This window comes from Symphalangus syndactylus, chromosome 23, assembly GCF_028878055.3.
Source record: "Symphalangus syndactylus isolate Jambi chromosome 23, NHGRI_mSymSyn1-v2.1_pri, whole genome shotgun sequence".
NCBI lineage: Eukaryota > Metazoa > Chordata > Mammalia > Primates > Hylobatidae > Symphalangus > Symphalangus syndactylus.
Genome location: NC_072445.2, coordinates 36,280,064 through 36,305,710, shown reverse-complemented (window position 1 = coordinate 36,305,710; position 25,647 = coordinate 36,280,064). Strand labels below are relative to the sequence as shown.

The following is a 25,647-nucleotide window of genomic DNA, read 5'->3' as shown; positions in this document are numbered from 1 at the left end:
AATAGTGGCCCCCAAAATATACCCCTTTATAACCCCTGTAACCTGTGAATATTATATGACATAATGGACTTTGCACATGTGATTAAGTTAAGGATCTTGAGATGAGGGGATTATCCTAGATTATCTGGGTGGACCCCTAAATGCAATCCCAAGTGTCCTTATGAGTGGGGGCCAGAGACAGAGATTGGACACAGGAGAAGGAGGCAATGTGACTACTGCAGCAAGATGCTACACTGCTGGCTTTGGAGGTGGAAGAGAAGGCCAAAAATGCAACGAATGTAGCTTTGGAAGCTGGAAAAGGCAAGGAAACTGTTTTCCCCTAGAACCTCTGAAGGAAGTGCAGCCCTGGCAACACATTGATTTTAGCCCAGTGAAACTAATTTTGGATTTCTGACCTCCAGAACTGTAAGAGAATAAATGTATTTTGTTTTAAGTTGCTAAGTTTGTGGTAATGTAATTTATTACAGTGCAATAGGAAACTAATACAGGGCTCATCTGCCTCCAGGTACAGGTGGTGGCTTGGCTGATCCCTGTTCTTATTTTAAGCATTCCTCTCATGGCACAAGGAGAGCATAGGCCCAGCCTTTTCCTGAACCAGTATTTGAAACAATCTGCACTTTGGGGGAACCTGTTGGGGAGTTCTTGGAAGCAAGAGAGAAAGCCTCATATGGTACCCGATCCTTGCTTTGGAACTCTCCCAGCACCTTCAATGATACCATGAACAAAGAGTTCTTTCAGACCAGTGAGGATGTAGGATTATTAACATTTGATTCTAATTCCATCTTCCCCTCTCCTCTTCCATTTATTCAATAAATGCTTATTGTGTACCTCCTATGTGCTAGGCACTGGGGATGAAGGGATAAACAAAGCAGATAAAAAATCTCCTGCTCTCGTGGTAACTGAGGTGGGGGAAAGGGAGGGAGCCAGAGTTAAGTCAACAGCATGTGAGATGGCTTCAGATGCTCTATAGAAAACTAAGCAGGAAGGAGGGTAGTGGCAGTTTCACATAGAGGGCCGGGGAAGGTCTCACCATGAAGGTGACATTTAAGTAGGAAGAGGAGAGTGAACCATTGTGGGGAGAATCTCACAGGCAGAGGGAAAGCAAGTTCCAAGGCCTTGCAGTGGGACACAGCTGAGGTGTTCAACACACAGGGAGGAAGCCAGCATGGCTGGACAGAGGGAGGGAGGAGACTAGGAGATGAAGTTAGAGACAAGATTGGTGGCCCTGAAGTGCCATAACAGCTTTTACTTTGCTTGGCATTTTGCCCCTTCTTTCTCCTCTCCTCCCCCTTACACCACCTCACGAGTTTTAGGCCCATGTTCCTCAGTTCCTTTCCATGGGATATTTATCGCATCATACTTAGGGACTACCAGCAGGCAAACATAGTCACTTAAAAATATTAGAAGAGGGGGAAAAAGCAGCCTCCTCTTTCTGAATGATGAAAGCAGTTCCACGGCAGTGTTGGCATGGCACTGCGTATCTAGCAGTGCAGGCTGGCCATTCACCGAGCAGTTCTGGGTGGTTTCTGAGAGGTTCCCCTCCATGGCCTTCTTTAGCCCATGAGGAAGTCCAAACCCCCCGGCCCGCTGTTTCTTTCCATTTCACCCCTCTTGGTCTCCCCAGTGGGACTCCCACAGCTGACTTCCATCCCCACCTGTGTCTAATCCCCTTTCCGTGGCAGAGCCGGTAGATAACCTAGTAACAATCTGAGTAGAATATGGCTCCCACGTGTTGAATGCATTGTGCTGATCACTACATATATCACTGATTCACACAACAACTCTGAGAGGTAGGAACCATTGTACCCCTTTTAGAGATGAGGATACTGAGGCTCAGGCTGGTTAGGAAAATTGCCTAAAGTTGCCCAGCTAATGAATGACAGAGCTGGGATTTGAACCCAAGTGATTAAAGCCCATGTCTTTGATCACTACATAGCAGGGCCTTCTAGGAAGGATGGCTGGCTGGATCTAGTTGTTCCAGTTTGGAAAGTACCTGCTTGACTGGCCAGACTGCTGTTGGCTTCAGAAAATAGCAGTCTCTTGTTGGTCACTGAGAAGAGGCAAAATTTTGGCAGGCCTTGGGGCCTCCTGCAGAGTCTCATTCCAGGTCAGTGGACAGAGGAGGCCCTGAGAATAGTCGTGCATACTGGCTCCCTGGATCTGCTCCAAGATAATGAGCAGCCCCTAGAACCACAAGAGACTAACCAGCCAAGCTGTGGGCCCGGCCTGTAGGGTGGAAGGAACCTTTAAGAGAAAAAAAAAATCTCTGCTGTGATTAGTCAATGGATTCAGTCTGGTGAAGTGAAAAGAGAAAGAGAAGTTGGCCCAGATGTGCATATAGGGAGAGAAATAAGGGAGGGAAATTGCCTTTATTCATGTTCTCCCTTAGGCCAGTCGTTACCCCACAGATGAGCTCACCTTCCTTTTACATCAGCCTGCAAGAGGTGGGTATTGGTAGTCCCATTTTACAGACAAGGTGTAGGATCAGAGAGGTTAACTCGCCCAAGTCAAACAGCTAACAAGTGGTGGAACTGGAATTTGAGCCCTGTTCTTCTCAATTCAGTAGCCCTGCTGTTCTTGCTGATGTCACCTCAGCCTGGGCTCTCCAGGTATGTGCAAATAGTTTGGCAAGTGTTGCATCCACAGGCTTGTGAGCAGAGGCTGAAAGGGAGCCAGGGATCTTGGTACTTGCCCTCCCAACATGGGCCCTCCCTAAGCTAGCAGGACTCACTATACCCAAACCAGTAGTGGCATTATATTTTTCTCTTTTCTTGCACCTTGCCATCCCCGATTTATTTTTAGAGAGCCTTTTCTATTTCTGATCCCATTTCTTGGCTTGGATGCAGGGGCTGGGGTGCAGGGATGGCACTAGAAATCAGAAGAGGCAGGCATAGATGGCATCTCACTGGTGGCCTTGGCTGGTCTCTGGGAACTGTGCCCATCTGCCTGCCCTGCTGGCTCCTCCTCAGGCCAGCTGTAGGCCCCAGGGATCATAGAGCTCGGGTAGCTAGAGGCTGGGAGGGCAGGCGAGACAGAGAAACAGCCACACTTCTCATTTCTTTGGCTTCTCAGAGGGGAATGAGCTTCCTTCTGGAACAGAGCAGGGAGTAGCTCACTACCTGTTTCTCAGGGTTAGGTTACGGACTTCTAGGGAATACGGGGTAGCGCTTAAGAGCCAGACTCTGTGTGGCATGGGGGTGGTAAGTGTAGACCCTCCACCCCTGGGGATTAAATGAGCTCATATGTGTAAAGGCACAGAGGAGGCACTCACTGAATGATGATTGTTTCATTAGTGTCGTTAGACCCTCAGCACCCAGCACCATAGGTGGATGCCAGTCATTATTGGTTGGACCAAACAGAACTTCAAGGCAGCTGGGCATGGTGGCTCACACCTGTAATACCAGCACTTTGGGAGGCCAAGGTGGGAGGGTCACCTGAGGTCAGGCATTTGAGATCAGCCTGGGCAATGTAGTGAGACCCAGTGTCTATTTATTTAAAAAAATATATATTAAAAAAAAGAAAAATAACTTTAATGTTATCTTTGTCTTCCTCTTCATCTGAACATTGGCTTGCGTAGGTATTAACCCGAGTCCAGTGATTGTCTGTGGAGCCCCACAGGGTACTTCCCAGTGACAGCAGCCTAGAGTATGCTCCTGCCAGCCCCTGCCTGGACCCTGGAAAAGGCAGGGCGGTGCAGTGAGGAATCTTCTGGCCTGAGGATGCCTGTAACCCCCGAACCTTATGTTTAGTTTTACACCTTGCTGAGGGTCTGGCTTTTGGATATGAGCTCTGGAGTGGTAGGGGTCTGTGTCCCATGGGGACAGGTGGTTCTGGGTGTTAGGCACGAGGTGATGGAGGAAGGGCTTGCCACTTGCAAGCTGTTTATCTAACTAGTAACAAACAGTGGATGACACCTTTAGGAAACTGTATTTGGGAGCTTTGAAATTAATCAGATGCCACCAATGGCATTTTTAATGTAGTTAAAAATGTTTTAGTTATATAAATAATGCTCATTCGTTATAGATTATTAGAAAATACAGATAAGCACTGAAGAGAAAAAAGTAATATATAATCACACATAAGTGGCTGCTTTGATATATGATTTTTTTTTTTACATAGGTTCTTTTCAAATTGTGTATACCTAGTTATTTTTTCTGTCTTTCAAAATGGGATGCTGTTTAACATTTTTATTTATTTTTTTTTATTTTTTTTCTTGAGACGGAGTCTCGCTCTGTCGCCCAGGCTGGAGTGCAGTGGCGCAATCTCGGCTCACTGCAAGCTCCGCCTCCCGGGTTCACGCCATTCTCCTGTCTCAGCCTCTCCGAGTAGCTGGGACTACAGGCGCCCGCCACCACGCCCGGCTAATTTTTTTGTATTTTTTAGTAGAGACGAGGTTTCACCGCGGTCTCGATCTCCTGACCTCGTGATCCGCCCGCCTCGGCCTCCCAAAGTGCTGGGATTACAAGCGTGAGCCACCGCGCCCGGCCGCTGTTTAACATTTAGTTTTGTGATTTGCCTTTCCCATTTTTCAGGTGGTTTTGTGGTGTCTGCTTGTCCTCCGACCTCCCCTCCCATTTGTGGGAAAGGCATTTGACCTGGAGGGAGGCACTTGGGAAGAACTGTCTGGTTGTTCCTTGATGTTATTGCCAAACTTGCAGAGGGAAGAGAGGTGCATGAAGTCTTACTCTGCCTCTCCCCATCTGTGTCTCTCCCTGTCCCTGTCCAGCACCCCATCTGCTCTGCCTACTCACCACTCCTGCCTTTTTTTTTTTTTTCCTTCCATACAAATCCAGAAAAGGATACCACCTCCAGTCTGAAGGTTTCTTTCTATGGCTTTTAGGGATGAATCTCTCAGGAACTTAGAAAAAAAGATGCACAGACGGTAGATAGGAAGGGTAATGCCAGGGCTGGGGGTGGGGGTCTTGGGAAGAGCAACTGAGAGGAGGGCCTGGGTCCCTGGCTCTGTCTTGAGTCAGTGAGAAGAAGCTGCGTGGGTGATGGGTTGAGGCAGGGTAGGCAGCAGGTGACTGCAGGGACCTCTCTGAAACAGCAAGCAAGCTGGCCAGGAAGAGGCCTGGAGAATAAGGGGTCCAGATAGGGGCCAGACATAGGGGAGAAGAAAATGTGTCTCAATGGCACCTGCTCCTCCACCCTGGCCCCACTCTTTCCGTGATCTTTCCAGAGATTCTCTCTTTCTGCCTGATCTGCTTCCCTCACCTGGCAGTGCCCAGCCCCAGTAGTTCGACACGTCTGGTATATCTGGCTGCTGTGCTCTACTGACACCTGTGTGGCAGCAGCTGCACAGCTTCTTGGCATCTCCCTGGGCAGTAGGCAGGGATACGAGCATAGAGGAAGATGTTCCGTGCATCAGTAGCTCAGATTCCGTTCCAGAAAAGCATCTCAAAGCAAGGGAGAAAATTGAAGATGAGGTATTTTGTGGGGAACAAGCTATGTCTTCCCATCACTTCTTACAGAATAAAATGAGGCCTCTGGCAGTAGGCAAGGAGAAGGCCTTTCTGAGCACTGAGGGTCAGTGGCTTCTCAGGTCTTTTCTGGGCCACTTTGGCCTGCACACAGGTTGGGCTACGAATTCATGCTTAAAAGCAGGCTGATTTCCACAAGCTGTGCGTTCCTGTGGGCCTGCCTGGATCATACCTGTTCTGCTGTGATCCCAGGCCTGGTGGGACCCACTGACAGGACAGGATAGCTTCCTGTACATCCCCTCAAAGCCTGCGCCACCCCCTCTCCCTTCACCACTCCCGAGCTATAATTAAGTTCCCATGTGAAACTGTATCCCTCAGCTGACACATGCTTGTAACCACAGCCCTGGCCATTGGACGGCTCATCTGGGGTGACTTCTGGGGCTGGTGCCTCGGCCTCCAGACACTCTCCAGTAGGTCTGAGTAGGTGGTGCGGACCCACCAGGAAAGGGTGGATCCAGTGAGGCGGGGGCCAGGCCTTGCCCAAGAGTCAGAAAGTGAGAAGTCACAGGGGAGATGAAGGGCGAGTGAGCAGCTAGAAAGTGCCAGGGAACACAAAGATGGGAGAGACAGGCAGCCTTTCGGGGCTGGAGGGCATGGACAGGGTGACTGATGCCTGAGCCACAGGCAGAATGTGATCAGTTTATTTTATTTTGTATTCTACATATTTTTATAGCATAAAATTAAGATACAGTTCACATAACCAAATTCACCACTTTAGAGTATGTGTTTTGATGGTTTTTATATATTAACTGTTTTATATATTATATTAAATTAATATATTTATATATTAACTGTTCTATATATTAGCTGTGTTGTTTATATATTATATTAACTGTGTTCTATTAACCACTAATTCCAGGATACTTCTATCACCTAAAAAACCCTTTACCTGTCAGCAGTTACTCCATCCCCTGGCTGCTAATCTACTTCTCTTCTCTATGGCTTTCCCTATCCTGGACATTTCATATGAATGGAATTATATAATATGTAGCCTTTTGTGTCTGAATAATTTCACTTAGCATGTTTTCGAGGTTCATCCATGTTGTAGCATGTAATATTACTGTATTCCTTTTTGTGGCTGAGTATTCCGTTGTGTGTATATATTCCATTTTATTTATTGGTAAGTTGGTGGACATTTGGGTTGTTTCCATTTTTTGACTGCTATGAACATTCATGTACAAGATTTTGTGTGGACATATGTTTTAGGTTCTCTTGGGAATATACTTAGTGAAATTGCTGGGTCATATAGTATTCCGTATTTAACTTTTTTTTTTTTTTTTGAGACGGCATCTTGCTCTGTCGCCCAGGCTGGAGTGCAGTGGCACGATCTTGGCTCACTGCAACCTGAACCTCCCTGGTTCAAGCGAGTTCCCTGCCTCAGCCACCTGCGTAGCTGGGATTACAGGTGCATGCCACCACACCTGTCTAATTTTTTTTTGTATTTTTAGTAGAGATGAGGTTTCATCATGTTGGCCAGGCTGGTCTCAAACTCCTGACCTCAGGCAGTCTCCCCGCCTTGGCCTCCCAAGTGTTACTCTTTTTTTTTTTTTGAGATGGGGTCTCACTCTGTCACCAGGCTGGAGTGCAGTGGCGCGATTTCACCTCACTGCAACCTCCGCCTCCTGGGTTCAAGCGATTCTTCTGCCTCAGCCTCCCGAGTAGCTAGGGCTACAGGCGCATGCCACCATGCCTGGCTAATTTTTTGTATTTTTAGTAGAGACGGGATTTCACTGTGTTAGCCAGGGTGGTCTTGATCTCCTGACCTTGTGATCCACCCACCTCGGCCTCCCAAAGTACTGGGATTACAGGTGTGAGCCACTGCGCCTGGCCCCAAGTGTTACTCTTTAGGCAGATACCTGTCTGCTGTACTCACTGGTCTGCGCCTTGCTTCACTTATTGTATCTTGGCCATCTTTGCATACCAGACATGTAGAGCTTCCTTATTCTTTTTTTTTTTTTTTTGAGATGGAATCTCGCTCTGTCACCCAGGCTGGAGGGCAGTGGCGCGATCTCAGCTCACTGCAAGCTCCGCCTCCTGGGTTCACGCCATTCTCCTGCCTCAGCCTCCCGAGTAGCTAGGACTACAGGTGCTTGCCACCACACCCAACTAATTTTTTTGTTGTTGTATTTTTAGTAGAGACAGGGTTTCACCGCGTTAGCCAGGATGGTCTCGATCTCCTGACCTCATGATCCGCCCACCTCGGCCTCCCAAAGTCCTGGGATTACAGGCGTGAACCACCGCGCCCAGCCCCTCATTCTTTTTTTTTTTAACAGTTGCCTCATCCGTTGTATGGATGTGCCAGTCTCTTCTTTTTTTTTTTTTAGACAGATTCTTGCTCTGTCACCAAGGCTGGAGTGCAGTGGCACGATCTCAGCTCACTGCAACCTCCGCCTCCTGGGTTCAAGCAATTCTCCCGCCTCAGCCTCCTGAGTAGCTGGGATTACAGGCATGTGCCATCATGCCCAGCCGATTTTTGTATTTTTAGTAGAGACAGGGTTTCACTTTGTTGGCCAGGCTGGTCCTGAACTCCTGACCTCAAATGATTTGCCCATCTCAGCCTCCCAAAGTGCTAGGATTACAGGCGTGAGTCACCATGCACGGCCTGGATGTGCCATCTCCTATTCATTGATGAATGTGCAGGTGATTTCCAGTCTTTTTTGGCAATGAATAACCTTGTCATTTTGCACACAGATAAACAGATTGACAATGCTCCTGTGTGATAGGTGCAGTGATGGAGATAGACACTGGGGAACTAGGGAAGGCTTCCAGAGGATACTTAAGAAAGGCTCAGGGTGAGTGAGCGCTGGTATCTGAGTGGGCCTTGCAGGCCTGGCAGTATTTCAGCAGGCTGAGATGTTGTAGGAAGGGCAAATATGACTGAAGAAAAGAACAACAGCTCAGGTGTGACAGGGGAAATGAAGAGTATTAGTTATCTACTCCTGCATAACAAATTACCCCAAAACTTAGTAGCTTAAAACACTATCGCAGTTTCTATGGGTTAGGAGAGATTTACACAAAGATGTGAATACCAGAAGGTGAGGATTGTTGCCAGCCATTTTAGAAGGCTGACTCTAATAGCAAGTTGCAGTAGGGATAGGATTGGCCAAGGTAGCAGATGGAGCCATGATTGTGGACAATCTTACATACTTAGCTGAGAAGTTCTCAGAGATTGATGTGAGAACAGTGGGAGCCATGGAAGGTCTTTGAGCAGGAGAATAATGTGATAGTTGCCATACAGGACAATTAATCTGATAGCATTTATGCTAGAGGAGTCAAAATGGAGAGAGATACACAGGCAGAGGCCTAGCTTAGGAGATGGCTATAGTAGTACAGGTGAGAAGTTCCTGGCCTGTAGTACTAAATACTTTTTTTTTTTTTTTAAATACAATCTCACTCTGTCACCCAGGCTGGAGTGCAGTGGCACGATCTTGGCTCACTGCAACCTCTGCCTCCCGGGTTCAAGCAATTCTAGTTGCTCAGCCTCCTTAGTGGCTGTGACTACAGGCGTGTACCACCATGCCTGGCTGATTTTTCTATTTTTAGTAGAGATGGGGTTTCGCCATGTTGGCCAGGCTGGTCTTGAACTCCTGGCCTCAAGTAATCCACCCAGTTTGGCCTCCCAAAGTGCTGGGATTATGGGTGTGAGCCACTGCATCCGGCCTCTGTACTAAATACTTTAGCTGCATATTCTCTCTTCGAAATGACCACAAAAAGAAGGTATTACTGATTTATAATAATATGCATATGGTTTTGCATGTGGCCATACTTATGACTTGCGTATGGTCATAAAGGTAGTAAGTTGCAGAGCAGCACTCAGGCCTGCCTGGCTTTGATGACCGTGCCTTTTGGTGGCACTGGAAGTGGAAAGGTGGGGGTGACGGGGAGATGAGGTTTTGTCTGTTCCTTGGATGCTAAAAGGAAATGGAGGAGTGTAAGAGGTTGATTCTTTGAACGTGGATGGCTGAGACAAAGATAACACTGTAACAGGAAGAAGAGAGGCCGGAGGGAACACTGGTGTAGTGGGAGAAGGTGAGTCATTCGGGAACATGGGGCATTTGTTGGCAGGGTCCTTCCCCATTGTAGGGCGAGTATAAATAGTTCCTGTACTTTGTATATGAAGAGGTACCCTTGGCCCAAAAAGACTCTAAATGTGGAGAAAGGATATGGTGGTGTGGTGGTGGTTTGAACATTGGGTTTGTGCAGATAGTGACGGTAACTGGCACGGGGCTGCGCTTCAGACTTTCACAGCCTGTTGACTTCTTTTGAAACTCACACAACCCTATTCAGGTTATCATCATTCCCTATCTGATTGATGAGGAAACCAAGGCTCAGAAAAATCCATTTGCTCAAGGAGAAACAGTGTTTCAGTTACCTCCTGCTGGGTAACAAATCACCTGTGAAACTCAGTAGTTTAAAACAACCACCATTTATACTTTCTCTTGGGCCCAGCTGCTTGGTTCTGCCCCACGTGATGTCGGCCAAGCTTGCCCATTTGTCTGTGTTTAGCTGCACTGTAATGTCCAAGGCAGCTTCTCTTTGCATGACCTCTAATCCTTCAAGAGTCTATCCTGAACTTCTTGCAGCATGGCATCTGGGGGCCAAGACGGTGGAAGCCAGTCCTGTTGAGGCCTGGGCTCATGTCCCAGAACATCACCTCAATCATGTTCTATTGGTCAGAGCTGTCACTGGCCAGCCCAGATTCCAGGATGGGAACTAGACTCCACCTCTTGATGGAAAGACTGGCAAAAGGTTTGTAGCCATCTTTAATCCACAGACAGCCGGTAGTGGATACCTGGATTTGAACCCAGATCTGTGTGACTCAGACTCACAGTCTGCCATGCCATACTGCGTCCCTTTCTGCTTCTGGCTCCTTGGGAGTTGCAAAGCTTGCTGGCTCTTTTGTGTGGTTGGAGAGGGCTGATTTTTCTTGTGGTCTGCCACAGTGGAAGTTGTACTAGTCATCCCCCTTTTCACAGATTAGCATCCAAGATCACTGTGTCTTAGGGAACCTTCCAAAATAGGCTTGCTCTAGGGATTTGCTAGCTTCCCCCAAGCTTCAGCAGTGATAGCCAGACATGCATGGAATTTCCCTGTGGAGTTTCCCTTTCTGCGCTTAGTCGCCTTTTGATGCACAGTGCTCACTGGGTGGGCTTCCTGCTGCATTGTAGCCACATGTGGAGGCTAGCCCTATTTTGAGTTATCCCAGATGGTATCCAGCCCAGTGAGTCCCATACTTGACTCAACTGGCATATTCACCAGGGAGTTTTGGGGAAAACGTAGATTCCTGGGCCTTCCGCATGCCTATTGAATTAGAATTCCCAGGGATGGAGTCCAGGAACCTGCCTTTAAAGCTCCCCATTGATTTGGGGGTACAGCCTGGTTGGGAAACCACTGACTTCCAGAGGCTGGCACCCTCCCTCAGCCCAGTCATTTCAGAAAGATGCCTTTGAAGTCACTGATCAGAGGAGGCCACATGGGAGAGAATGATTTGTCCAGAGGGCCTCACACTTCACAACCAGGAAGTGACTCCTGAAAGTGTCCAGGAAGTTTCTATTTGAATCTGCTCAAATCTTTGATGTTGTTTTGCATGCTTTGATAGTATCTGAGCTTTGTGGTGGCTGCTGGGTGTTTTTCTTTGAAAGTGTTTGCAGAGAGTAGCAAGCTCTTCCAGCAGTCAGTAGACACTCCCTAACCAGGAGCTACTTGGTCTGATTTATTTGAAATATGAAATTCCTTTGTTTGGCTATCTGGTTGGTATCTTTGGTGTGAAGAATATGACAACCCTAGAGCTATCTAAGTTAGCATAGCAGTTGGACCTTTCTAGTCTTGTGCCTTGGACATACTTAAGGTACACTTGGAAAAGTAGATTTTAAAACCCTGGATAATTTGGTTTGCCAGTTAAATAAACTTCTGTATTTTAGAATATTTGGAAAATAAAGATAAATATAAGGAAGACCATAAAAGTACCTAGAACTTTCCTTTCAGAGAATTTCCACGGTTAATGTTTTGAATGGCTATTCATCCTTCCCCTCATGACCCTTCACACCCCCTCTTTTTGAAAACCATATTGAAGTCATATTGAATGTGACTTTTTAGCAGTTTTGTTGAGATGTAAGTCATAAAGTCCACCTGTTGACAGTGTGCAATTTGATGGGTTTTAGTATTTACAGAGTTGTACAACTATCACCACAATCTAGTTTTAGAACATTTTCTTAGTCCCAAAAAGACATCTTATAATCAATTAGCATGCATTCCCGCCTTGATGCCCCATCCCGCCCTCACTCCAGCCCAAGACTACCACTCATCTGCTGTCTCTACCTACAGATTTACCTGTTCTGGACATTTCATATAAATGGGATCATACAATATGTGATCTTTTGTGATTGGCTTCTGTCACTGGGCATAATCATGGTACTGTTTTGAAACCTGATTTAAACATTTATATCCTAGCAATTTGAATGTAGTTTTCAAGAATGCACTTTTAATAGCAGAGCAGTATTCATTCTTATGAGGATATCTAATCTTATTTAATCAGTCCTGCCGACAGACGTTTAGGTTATTTCTCATCTTTTGCTCTTATAGCCAGTGCTCTCTGCACTCAGAAATTATTTTGTTGATTTATTGGTTAATTGTCCGAATCTGTGACTAGAACAAAAGCTCTTTGAGAACAGTCACCTCTTCTGTCCCCCCTACTACTTGGCATAGTTCCTGGCTCTTGGTAGGTATTCAGTTTTTAAAGTATGTGTGTGTGTGTATGTGTGCAAATTTTGAATGAATCAAAATGTAAGGATATTAATAAATGTTGCCATATTGCCAAATTCTAGAAAGTTATACTAATTTACCTTCTCACTGCAGTATAAGAGTACCTGACTCCCTGTTCCTTTGAATGTGGGTTAATTTGTACAGGAAGTCCTGTGATATTTTGAATGATGATATTCTCTGACCTGTCAACCAGTTAGTTTGGGAATTGATGCTTATCCCTGTCTGTGGGCCAGGAAGGGTCTGGCTGTTGGGAAAGATGGTGGTGTGTGGGAGCTCTAGCCGCCCGGGTCCTCATTGTGGCTCCATGGTATTGTATCGTTTCCTGTTGCCCTTAGAAAGGCTGCATCGTGTTGTCTGGCCACTTCCTCTGTTGTGTGCAGGCATGTTGGGGAGTGAGTAGAGTTGGGTGGGTAAAGTATGTGTAAGAAGATACTGGTTATGGCTGCTGATTGGAGTGCCTTTTGAAGTCATCAGGAGAGGTGTCACTCTGGAAGTTCAGTGTCTTCAAAAATAGAAATGAAGAAATGCTTCCAGGAAGTCTGATGCAACTGGCCCAGTCTGCCCCCCTCTGAGGGTGGTGGGCACCCACATGGCTGGTAAACGCTTCATGAGTCACCCACTGGCCACAGTCCCTGTTCCTCTCCACACACTTCCTGTCTGGAAAAGCCTGCCACCCGCCCATGATGAAGAGTCACCCCAGAGAACTTGCCAGGGATGCGGGGCAGGTCTTCCCAGGTCACAGCAGCAGCCTCTCGCTCACGGGTTTCACAGCAGCTCTTCTCCCCAAGATGAGTTGTGGTAACTGTTTTTTAGATAAATATGTGGAATGTATGATTGGGATTGGAAAAAAAAGAGCGGCTGGATGGCAAGGCAGGGAGTGTAGCAGGGAGCTCACTCGAGCCCCACGGTGGGGCAGTTAAGGCCCCAGAATTCACCTTCTCCAACAGCTGGCTGCTCATTCTTTTCTTCTTCTCGTGGTTTTCCCATCACATTTCCCTTGGGGTTTCCTCCAGGTCTTCCCCTACTCACCCCACACCCTCTCAGAAGATGTGCCTCATGTAACTTTGCCAAGCTCTCAAGCATTATAGATGCCTTTACCTTCTTTTCTTTGCATCTTAGAAATCACTCACATGTTGGTCTCTCTCACATAATTGCTCTTTATTGTTACTTCAGCGGTTGCCAAGTGCCTACTCTGTGCCTAGTACCTTGTTAGACTCTGGGATGATGCAGAAGAAAGAGACTGGACCCTGCCCCCTAGGAGGGTAAATGTCTATTCTTCCGTGGTCTCCATTTCCCTTCCTCTCTGACTGCACCTTTGCTGCCCTGGTTCCTCTTCCTCTTTTCCACTGCCTGAGTGTGAACATTCTTCGGGCTTCTGCCTTCTCTCCTCTCCCTCCACGCGCTTGTCCCTTCCTATGGCTGTGACCATCTGCTCTTATAGCTACCAAATACTAAAGTTCTTTTCTCCTGAAAACCAGGTCCCCGTGTCCACCTGCCTGCTGGAGTGTGCAGCCTTAAAGGCAGAGCCTATCTTTGTCTCTGCTCTTTGCATATCCCCTTTCTGTTAATAATCAGTCATTCTCTCAGTTTCCGGGAGCCTTACTGACAGCTTTAAACCTCTTTCCTCTGCCATGCACAGGTCGTTCCTCCCATTCTTTTGAGTGTTTCTCCCCACTGATTTTACTGCTTGTGGTGAGTTGGATGGTTGCCCCTCCAAAAGATATGTTCAAGTCCTAACCCCTAGAACCTGTGAACATGACCACCTTGTTTGGAAAAAGACTCATTGCAGAGATTCTTTCCTATGCTGCAGACGTACATAAACCTGTGCTCATTGGCCTCCTCTCTGGGCCTGGCCTTGTTGGTCCCTGGCCTGACATAGTGACTATACTTCTAGTCCACACAGTGATTACATATTTATTACTCTAAGCTCCCCAAGTCCAAAGGCAAAGTTCACTGCCTGCCCTCTCCACTAACTCCTAGGTCAGGAGACTTGCTAGGTTGTGTGCACAGCAGCTACAAGTGTGGTTTCTGAGGTGGGTCTGGGTTTGAATCCTGGTTCTGTCATTTATTAGCCGAGGGCCTTTGACAGATTGTAACCTTTCTGGGCTTCAGTTTCCTCTTCTGGAAAATGGGGCTAATGGATTGTTGTGAGAATTAGACTGCATAGTGTCTAGCACTGTGCCTGACACTCTGAGCTTTATTTTTATTTATTTTTATTTTTTGAGACGGAGTCTCGCTCTGTTGCCTAGGCTGGAGTGCAGTGGCACGATCTTGGTTCACTGCAACCTCCACCTCTCAGGTTCAAGCCATTCTCCTGCTTCAGTCTCCCGAGTAGCTGGGTTTACAGGCTCCTGCCACCATGCCCAGCTAATTTTTGTATTTTTTAGTAGAGACGGGGTTTCACCATGTTGGCCAGGTTAGTCTTGAACTCCTGACCTCAGGTGATCTGCCCACCTTGGCCTCCCAAAGTGCTGGGATTACAGGTGTGAGCCACCACGTCCAGCCCACTCTGAGCTTTATAACCAGAGAGATTCTGTGGCTAGCCGAATCGCTCAACCTATACTTGGAGGATCCCAAGCTTGGATGAGTGTAAGAGCTCTGACTTAAATCCAGCCTACTTGTATGTCATTGTGCCACAGTTGTCTTTGTCTCTCCACAGTTTGTCCTGGAGCTGGGCATGGTGGGAGCTAAGACAATGGATTACAGAGCTACAGGTCTAGGAGGGCATGTAGAATTATAATGCCTATATGAGATAGATGACAAAGTGGGTAAAAGCATGTGCTCTGGAGTTAGACCTGGCTTCAGATTCAGGCTCTATGACCCTATCTCAGTGACCTTGGGAAACTTTTCTTTGCCTCTCTGGGCCTCAGTTTTCTCATCTGTAAATTGGGAATAACAATGGTACATACCTGTCTTAGTCTGTGCTGCTATAACAAAATTCCTGAGATGGGTAATTTATAAACAAAAGAAACTGATTTCTCACAGTTCTGGAGTCTGGGAAGTTCAAGATCAGGGCATTGGCAGACTTGGTGTCTGGTGAAGGCTGCTGTCCACTTCCAAGATGGCACCTTGTTGCTGTGTCCTCCAGAGGGGATGAATGCTATGTCCTTACATAGCAGAAGGGTGAAAGTGGCCCAGCTAGTTCCTTGGAGCCCTTTTATAAGAGCACTAATCCATTCCTGAGGGCAGAGCCTTCATGACCTAAACACCTCCAAAGGCCACACCTCTTAATACTGTTGTATTGGGGATTAAGTTTCAACATGAATTTTGGAGGGTTCACAACATTCAAACCATAGCAATACCTTATAGAGTAATCGGGATAATTAAATGAAAGAATGCCCATAAAACATTAAACACATGCCTGACTCTTTGTAAACAATAGTTATTAGGTATCACTATTATAGAGACCAGCTTCTGCTGTGGAGAGTGGTAAGTGCCTTCATGCCCCAAGCCACTGGACACGCAGCTGCATGGATCAATGTACCCCTGTAATTATGTAACAAGGGGACATGGAGAAAAAAACATTTCCAATGTTGCCTCCTCTGTGACGTGATTGTACCCCTAAACTGCACAGAGGAGCGTTCTGTTCTTTGAACTCCATAGCTGTTGGTACTTCTCTTGTGGGGTTCGCCATAGTCTTTCTTGTATAATTGTTCTTCACTCTATGGTACATTTCTTTCTTTCTTTGTTTCTTTTTTTTTTTTTTTTTTTTTTTTTTGAGACAAAGTCTCCTTGTGTCACCCAGGCTGGAGTGCAGTGGTGCAATCTCGGCTCACAGCAGCCCTGACCTCCCCAACTCAAGCGATCCTCACACCTCAGCTTCCCAAGATGCTGGGACTGCTGGCATGTGCCACCACACCTGGCTAATTTTTTTTTGTATTTTTTGTAGAGATGGGATTTCACCATGTTGCTCAGGCTGGTCTTGAACTTCTGGGCTCAAGCAGTCCACCCATCTCAGCCTACCAAAGTACTGGAATTGCAGTGCGAGCCACCATGCCTGGCCTACTGTATGTTTCTTGAGGTCAAGATTGGGCACTGGGTAACTGATTACTTGAATTGAACCTTGGGATTCAGCCAGTGAAAGTGGTCCACCTGGCAGTAGTGAACCTCTGGCTCCTGACCTCTGCTGCTAGTGAATCTGTTTCTTCTGTGGCTGCACAGACACAGGGTTTCCTGCCTCTAAAGAGCTTTTCCACTCTGTACATGGGACCTGAACTGGCTCCAGAAACCTTGGAGCCTGGCACCACTTTTCACATCACCCAGCAGGAGCAGAACTTAGACCAGGTATAGATGGGAAACATGGATTTATTGCCAAGGTCATGGTTAGTTCTCGGGTGGGGGGTTTAGTGGGTGATTGCTTTTTGGATTTTTGTTTTGTTTTAGAATTTAAAAATATGGGCCAGGTGCGGTGGCTCATGCCTGTAATCCCAGCACTTTGGGAGGCCGAGGCGGGCGGATCACAAGGTCAGGAGATCGAGACCATCCTGGCTAACATGGTGAAACCCCGTCTCTGCTAAAAAATATAAAAAATTAGCTGGGCGTGGTGGCAGGCACCTATAGTCCCAGCTACTCAGGAGGCTGAGGCAGGAGAATGGCATGAACCCGGGATGCAGAGCTTGCAGTGAGCTGAGATCATGCCACTGCACTCCAGCCTGGGTGACAGAGCGAGACTCTGTCTCAAAAAAAAAGGAAAAAAAGGAAAAATATGTACAGTTTTAATAGTGGTGATAAGAATCTTCTGTAACTACTTATGGGACATGTTCACTGAGGGGTCTCCAGAGCTCCTAAAACTCAACACTCCCCCAGTGACTCTTACATTTTCCTGCCAGACATGCTCTTCTTCCCACAATCCCCACCTTAATGGAATCATCCACATCCCGCTGGTCACCTGACAGTTGCCCTCTATTTCTCTCTTCTCCCCAGCCTCTTTTAATCAGCCACCAAGTCTTGTTTGTCCTTCCTCCCTAATGTCACTCCTGTTTTTTGCCGTGAGGTCTGATGGCACTAGTGCTGCCTGTGGTTGCTACTGCCTCATCTCTTCAACCTTTCTGTGTCATGATGTTTAGGAGTTTCTTTCATAAATAGAATGTGGCTGGATTTAAATCAAATCTGACAGTCTGTCTTAAGTAATTTATGTACATTTTTGGGATTTAACTTAATGTATTACTGTATTATATTTTTTAGTACTTTCCGTGTATTTCCATTTTTGCCTATTTTTCTCCTTCCGAGTTTTCTTTTTTCTTTTCTTTTTTTTTTTTTTTCTTTTTTGGAGATGGAGTCTTGCTCTGTCACCCAGGCTGGAGTGCAGTGGTGTGATCTCAGCTCACTGCAACCTCTGCCTCCCGGGTTCAAGTGATTCTCCCGCCTCAGCCTCCCAAGTAGCTGGGACTACAGGCGCGTGCCACCACACATGGCTAATTTGTATTTTTAGTAGAGACAGGGTTTCGCCATGTTGGCCAGGCTGGTCTTGAACTCCTGACCTCAGGTGATCCACCCACCTCAGCCTCCCAAAGTGCTGGGATTACACGCATGAGCCACCGCTCCCGGCCCAGAATTTTCTTTATTTCTATACATTTTACTTCTGTTGTTTTTTTCTTTTTTGAGTCAGGGTCTAGCTCTTTTGCCTAGGCTGAAGTGCAGTGATGTGATCACAGCTCACTGTAGCTTTGACCTCCTGGGCTCAAGCAATCCTCCCACCTCAGCCTCCTAAGTAGCTGAGATTATAGGTGCACACCACCATGCTCAGGTAATTAGAAAAAAAAATGTTTTCTAGAGATGGGATGTTACTGTGTTGCCCAGGCTGGTCGTGAACTCCTCACTCAAGCCCTCCTCCCACCTTGGCCTCCTAAAGTGCTGGGATTACAGGTGTGAGCCACCTTACCTGGCCTTTATTTCTGTTCTTACTCCAACATTTTCTCATCTTTTCTCCCATCCTTTTACTTAGAAAAATGTTAAAATTAGAGGAAATAGTACAATGAACATCAGTATTCTCTTTAATCTTATTCAATTAATATATTTCTCTGTATATGTATATATGCTTTTGTTAGGAATCACTTGAAATTAAGTGTGGATTTGTTCTCCATTTTCTTGCTCAGGATTTGGTGTGCTGCTTCTGAGGACTCATTTATAAATGAAAAAACAAAAGAAAGAAAAAGCCTTTTTACTTTAGAATGATTGTAGATAAACTTAGCTTTACAGAGAGTTTCTGTATTCCTTCACCCAGCTTCCCCTAATGCTAATCTCTTACATTTAATTCTTTCTTAAATTCTGGAAAATTTCAGCCATTACCTCTTTGGCTTTCTCATTTTCTCTACAGTGGCCCCTGGAATGCCTCTTAGACATATCGTTGACCATTCTACCACCAAAGTCTCTATATTTGTTCTTTCTGTGCTCCTTTATCTGTTTAATCATCCAAGTTTTCTTGTGTAGTTTCTTTGAGACTGTTGTATTTCTGATTCTTGGGATGCGACTTCTCTTTTTGTGTCTGATGCTCGCCCCTCTTGGTGATTTATTTCCTTGTGTGGTTTGTAACTTTGGGTGTGAGTTCATCTCCAGGAGGGATTCCCTTTTCTGGCTGAGACTTGTGTCCTGAATTATGAAAGTATACCTCAGAGCAGCTCTTGTTTGCCTCTGGCGGGGCCATGAGTGTTTCAGTGGTGCTGGCTCGCTCAGTTTTTATGTTCACTGCTTAGTGCGGCACCCCTTCACCACCCTAGTAGTGTAAGTTCAGTTTTATGTCCATGGGCAGGACTAGCTTGGTGGCTTATGACCTCCCGCCGGGCGTGGTGGCTCACACCTGTAATCCCAGCACTTTGGGAAGCCAAGGCAGGGGGATCACAAGGTCAGGAGATCGAGACTATCCTGGCTAACGCGGTGAAACCCCGTCTCTACTAAAAATACAAAAAATTAGCCAGGTGAGGTGGCGGGTGCCTGTATTCCCAGCTGCTGGGGAGGCTGAGGCAGGAGAATGGCATGAACCCAGGAGGTGGAGCTTGCAGTGAGCCGAGATCGTGCCACTGCACTCCAGCCTGGGCGACAGAGCGAGACTACGTCTCAAAAAAAAAAAAAAAAGAAAAAGAAAAAGAAAGGGTGACCTCCCACCCATACCTGACCCACAGAGCCTTGGAGAAGTGTTCAGCTTCTTGCTGCTTTCCTATACTGGGCAGCCCTTTGAGGCTCTCTTCTTGATACTGGGGCTCAAAGCCACAGGCAGGCTTTAAACCGCTTCATATGTGGGTGCGAAAGTCCACAGGCCATTGTGGTGTCAGTTCCACTCACTGTTTATGTTTCAGTTCTTCTCGCACATAGGGCATTTCTCTTTCCAATTTGGCTGCATGTCTAAGGACGTCATTTGTTTTATTTTATCTGGTATTTCTCTGTGATAGTGGTGGAAAGGGGAAGCTCTTTCATGTTAATTTTGTCCCGTATCCTACTGAAAGTTTGTTCAAATGCTTAGCATGTCATATGAAGCTTTTCATGATCCAGCCCATTCTAACTAACTCTCCTGCATAAACTTAGCTCTTAAATTTTACACTTCAGCAAATTGAACTATTTGGATACCATGTACTGTAATGTTTAAAAGCATAGGTTTTAGGGTCCAGCTGTTTGGCTTGGAACTGTCTTTTCAAAACGTATGATTTTGGACAAGTTACTTATCCCTTCTGTAACTTAGCTTTCTCATCTGTAAAATGGCAGCTTCCGGCATGCAGTAACCCTGATCCCTGTTGGCTCCCTCCGTGGTTGCTGCCTCCAGCAGTTGAGGCTGCCAGGCCTTTGCACAATTGCACTGCTTATTCCTTCCCTGGAATTGCCCTCCTCTCCTTGATCCCTCCCAGGAGAGCAGCCTTTACTCCTTCAGAGCTTGGGGTCTCTGTCTGTAGTAATTACCACTCTGTGGGTCGCTGCTTGTTTACATATCTTTTTTTTTTTTGAGACGGAGTGTCGCTCTGTCGCCAGGCTGGAGTGCAGTGGTGCCATCTTGGCTCATGGCAACCTCTGCCTCCTGGGTTCAGGCCATTCTCCTGCCTCAGCTTCCCATGCAGCTGGGACTACTGGCTTGCACCACCATGTCCAGCTAATTTTTGTATTTTTAGTAGAGACAGGGTTGTACTATGTTGGCCAGGATGGTCTCAATGTCTTGACTTTGTGATCCGCCCGCCTCGGCCTCCCAAAGTGCTGGGATTACAGGCGTGAGCTACTGCGCCTGGCCACGTATCTCCTTTTTTCAGCCAACCCTGACCCCCTTGAGAGCAGGGTCTTGTTTTTCTTGGTACTTGAAACTCCTCACATTCTACCTGTCATTTGATGGGCATTCAGTGTTGGTAGTTTATTGCATTGAATTTCTCTGGCTGAGTAGAGGCAAGTGCTGGGAGTGGTATGGGACACAGAGGCAGGGAGTGACAGCAGGAAAGCTTGTTTCTTTGGCACATTTTGTGCCAAGTTGATGGAAATGTGAATCAGTATGGCTGGGACACAAGGTAACAATTCTTAGTCTGGCTGAGGATGCCAGAGACTTAAAACAAGCCAGTGGCCAGAAAAAGCCACTAAATCTTGCAAATTAAAGTGGTTTCCAGCCTTAAGAATGCATGCCCCACATTCCCTTCCCAAACTCAGCGTCTCTGAGTGCCAGGTGGAGGAATACAAACTAATTATAATCCTAGTGGGCCCTGAGAATCTTTAATTTTAGAATAAGGCTGCACTTCTGAAAGGCACAGTTGCTTTAGGAGTAGATGACTCTGTATGCCCGGGGCCTCCGAGGAGACCAGGATGTGAAAACTCAGTACCTGGCATTTAGAGCTGTGTCACCCATCACTTCTGACCTCGTTAAGATTTCTACCCCACTGAGACTTAACAACTAAAAAGGGCAGATGAGATAGGTCTGGGGCAGAGCTTAATGGCCTGTGTCATCCTCCTCAGTTTTGCCTGAATTCTCTGGACTCTTGGGACTCTATCATAGGAATATTCTCAGAAGAGAAGGCAATTGAACCTTTAAAGATCCCTAGATTATCCATCAGATAACAGTCTCATGAGAGTGATGAACAATGACAGCACCAACTCTCAATTCCCTTGGCTGGAATTTCAGGAATCAGCTTGAACTCAGAGGTGGGCACAGGGTTAGGGCTTGGAGTAGGCGTCTTTTCTTTTTTTTTTTTTTTTTCTTTTTTGATATAGAGTCTCGCTCTTTTGTTGCCCAGGCTGGAGTGCAATGGTGCAGTCTCTGCTCACTGCAACCTACGCCTCATGAGTTCAAGCGATTCTCCTGCCTCAGCCTCCTGAGTAGCTGGGATTACAGGCGTCCGCCACCATGCTCGGCTAATTTTTGTATTTTTAGTAGAGATGGGGTTTCACCTTGTTGCCCAGGCTAGTCTCGAACTCCTGACCTTGTGATCTGCCCACCTCAGCCTCCCAAAGCACTGGGATTACAGGCATGAGCCACCGCACCTGGCTTGCAGTAGGCATCTTTGCCCAACTCATGTGAATCCCATTAATTCTTTCTTGACAGCTCTCAGTCTGTGGTCATATGTTAAGCAACTTTGTGTTCAGTACTGTGCTGGGTGCTATTGCTGAAGATACTGAAATAGTAATGCCACAAGTCCCTCTTCTTAGAGAGGAGAGCTTGCAGTCTGGTTGGAGAGAATTCCTAGCACACAGAAAGCTGCAACCAATGGTGCCCAACGGTAATGCTCTCTGATGCTACTGTGTGCAAGTGTGTCCCTTTGACAACTTGGTGCTTTTGCCCAAAAGGAGCTGTTCTCTTTCTCAGGCTTGGACTATTGGTTTGTTTTTTCTCAGATGACTTGCTGGCACTGTTACAGACTGGTCTGAATTAACTAGGACTACCTTTTATCTGTTTCTGAGGAATAGCCCCAAATGTGCTCTCTCTTGGTCTTTATGAACTTTTCCTTTCTTCTGCTTCTCCAAGTTATGATAGATTAACTTTGCAGTGTCATCTGCTGATCTCCAAGGTCTTCTAGGGGCACGTCATCAGCAGTTGCTGCTTTTGAGGTATCAAGATTTGTCCTGTGGACTCTCAGATAGTTTCCTTACCTGTTCAATGAATCTGATTTTCCATTTTTCTAGGAGAGTGTATCTCAAAGTGATTGCTGAATCAGAATGTCTGGGAGTGTGACTTGGAATCTATTACTGAAGATTAGAGGAAAATGTAGCAAATTACAATCTGAAGCATTTATGGAGGATTGATGGATTCATGGATAGGGATTCTGACTGAGTTAGGTAGTCTATAGTCTCAGACAGTTGTGGAAGCTCCATTAGGTCATGAGCAACCCAGGCTCCTTCCAATTCCATGCCCTGCCATTCTTAGGGTGTGGCTGCTGTCCTCATGGTCCAAAATGGTTGCCGTGGTTCCACATCTCGCAGTAAGATAGAAAAAAACAGAAGAATGATGTCTCACCTCCCTTCTAAGGAGACTTCAACAAAGCCTGCCTCTACCACTTTCTGTGACTGAGGGAAAGTTAATTCATATCTCAGAGCCAATTAACCTCGTGTTTTTTTGTTTTTGTTTTTTTTTTTTTTTGAGACAAGGTCTTACTTTGTCACCCAGGCTGGAGTGCAGTAGCACGATCTTGGCTCACTGCAGCCTCAACCTTTCGGGCTCAAGCAGTCCTCCCTGCTCAGCCTCCCGAGTAGCTGGAACTACAGGCACATGCACCACACCCGGCTAATTTTTTAATTTTTTCGTAGAGATTGGGGGTCTTGTTATGTTGCCCAGGTTGGTCTCGAACTCCTGGGGTCAAGTGATCCTCCTGCCCTGGCCTCCCAAAGTGCTGGGATTACAGGAGTGAGCCACTGCACCCAACCAGTTACCTCATTTGTAAAACTGGCATGGTAACACTTAGTGCAGGAGCGAGAGGATCAGGGAGCACACATACATACAAAGTGCTTGGTGCTGATGCCCAGCCTGATGCCCAGCCTGCAGCACCTGTTCTCTAAATCATAGCAGCAATTGCTGCTGCAGCAGCACACTTCTCTTTTTCTCCTCTCTCCACCACTCCATCTCTCCAGGGTCTCTACCTTGCCTGTCAGGCTCCCCTTTCCTTTGCCCCTGCCGTTTGCATCTGTTCCTCTCTGCATTCTCCCCTCATCTCCTCTCTTCCGTGTGCCTCATTTTCCTGCTCTCCTCCTGCCTCTGTCCCTCATCTTCTTTTCAGAGTCTTAAAACAAGCCCGTGGCCACTGGCTTTTCAGTGTCTCCTCCTCCTCCTTGAACTACCTCTTCCTTCTAGTGCTTCTGTCCTTCCCTCCTCCTGACCTCCAGTGAACAATAATTCTTTGTAACGTAATGACAAATTATCGTTACATTACAAAGACCAGAGGTTAGAGGTGGTGATTGGCTTTGTAAACTGTAGGTCAGCGATGAGTAATTTAAGAAAACTAAATTTAATTGGTTTACTCATGAATCAGTTAGGAATTCTATTTGGCAGCTAGAACAGAAATAGCAGTGGCTTAAACCAGTAGAAATTTTTTCTATTGTGAAAAGAAATCTAGGGGGACAGTCTAGGGCTGATCTCTCCGCTCTGCCATCCTTAGTGCAGGGCGTCCAACCCCAAGGTTGCATCATGGTCTAAGATGGCTGTGGGAGCCCCAACCATCATGTCAAGTTCTAGGAAGAAAGCAGGAAGAAGAGAGGAAAGGCAAAAAGAACACATGCTCCATCTTAAGGAGCTTTTCTGCAAGTCCCACCAAATAGCTTCAGCTTCTCCTCCGTGCCTCCATTAGTTGCAAGGGAGGCTGAGACATCATTTAGCTGAGCACATTGCTACCTGAAGTAGAATTGGGATTCTGTCACCAAGAAAGAAGGGGAGAATGGATATTGTGTAAACAATTAGCAAGGCCTGCCACCATTCATTCAGCATTAATTTAGCACCTACAGTCTACTAGTTATGAAGAACAGTCAAGGTGCCCCATTCCAGAGGGAAGACATAGATAAGTAAACAAGTACAGTACAGAGGTTGGGTGAGGAAGAGGGGGAGAGTGGAGAAAGGCACGAAGTGCGTATCTTACATACCCTCCAAGGGCACATTCTAGAGTTCGTCATGCAGACATTCTTGCCTGTGGTTTGTTTCCTCTTCTGCTCTCTCCTTTTTGTCAGTGTCGCCATTGTTGTTGCTGGGGTTTGTTTTTGCCGCTCCATTCTGACGTCAGCAGTAGCCCCTAGAACCTTAGGAAACAGAAACAGTGGCCTAGTGGGAAGCTCTGGGATGGGAGCCATGTGTTTGAAGAGCCAAGTCCCAGGGCCATTAGGCAATTAGAGGCCTGTGGCAGGAGAGCATTCATTCCTGGACATGCCGTGGCACTGCCAGGAGACTTTACTCCAGGAATGGGGTCGTTGTCAGGAGGCATGTTCTAACCAGGCACCTGGCATCACCTATATTGTGCTTGCCATAAAATGAAATGTTGGAGCAGTAAAATTCTCCAGGTCCCATGAAATGGATATAATTGTTTCACCCACATTAATTTAACCAGAGGTCTTGGTATGCTATAGTGTTAATTATGTGTAAAAATACTTCTACTTACTATAAAATGTATTGACAATTAGACATTGATATTCCTTCTTGGAACTCAAAAATTCTAGGAATAACTTGGGAGACCCACATTATCTTTCATTTTAATCCCAGGAACATCTATTGCTGTTTCCTTTGGGAAGTTAGAGAGGCAGTGGGAAGTCTGCTGCAGAGATTTTCTAAACGGGCATATCGCAGCCCCTAAGGAGTTTGAAAGTGAAGTGTCAGAGAAGGCTAAAGGATTAAAAGATCGTTTGTTCTGGCACAGTGCAATCCTTATGAGGTTGTACAGTGCAATCCTTATGAGGTCGTACAGTGCAATCCTTATGAGGTTGTACAGTGCAATCCTTATGAGGTCGTACTGTGCAGTCCTTATGAGGTCGTACAGTGCAATCCTTATGAGGTCGTACAGTGCAATCCTTATGAGGTTGTACTGTGCAGTCCTTATGAGATTGTACTGTGCAGTCCTTATGAGGTTGTACAGTGCAGTCCTTATGAGGTTGTACAGTGCAATCCTTATGAGGTTGTACTGTGCAATCCTTATGAGGTTGTACTGTGCAATCCTTATGAGGTTGTACTGTGCACTCCTTATGAGGTTGTACTGTGCAATCCTTATGAGGTTGTACTGTGCAGTCCTTATGAGGTTGTACAGTGCAATCCTTATGAGGTTGTACTGTGCACTCCTTATGAGGTTGTACTGTGCAGTCCTTATGAGGTTGTACTGTGCAGTCCTTATGAGGTTGTACAGTGCAGTCCTTATGAGGTTGTACAGTGCAGTCCTTATGAGGTTGTACAGTGCAGTCCTTATGAGGTTGTACTGTGCAGTCCTTATGAGGTTGTACTGTGCAGTCCTTATGAGGTTGTACAGTGCAATCCTTATGA

General features: G+C 46.4%; 1 protein-coding gene across 14 annotated transcripts in view; it reads left to right on the top strand.

The window, feature by feature from the left end:
- The window catches only part of PPARD (peroxisome proliferator activated receptor delta), an 85,716-nt gene that overhangs the window by 15,475 nt on the left and 44,594 nt on the right, over positions 1 to 25,647 (top strand). Inside the window, exon 1 of one of the 14 annotated variants that reach the window (XM_063632174.1) lies at positions 5,850 to 6,003. The exons of 9 other annotated variants lie outside the window; for them this stretch is intronic. The gene's annotated coding sequence lies outside the window, so the exon portion shown is untranslated. Of the gene's footprint in view, positions 1 to 5,849; positions 6,004 to 9,024; positions 9,513 to 25,647 lie in introns of those variants that run through there. 4 more of the 14 variants (XM_063632183.1, XM_063632178.1, XM_063632182.1 and 1 more) reach the window with 4 other exon arrangements.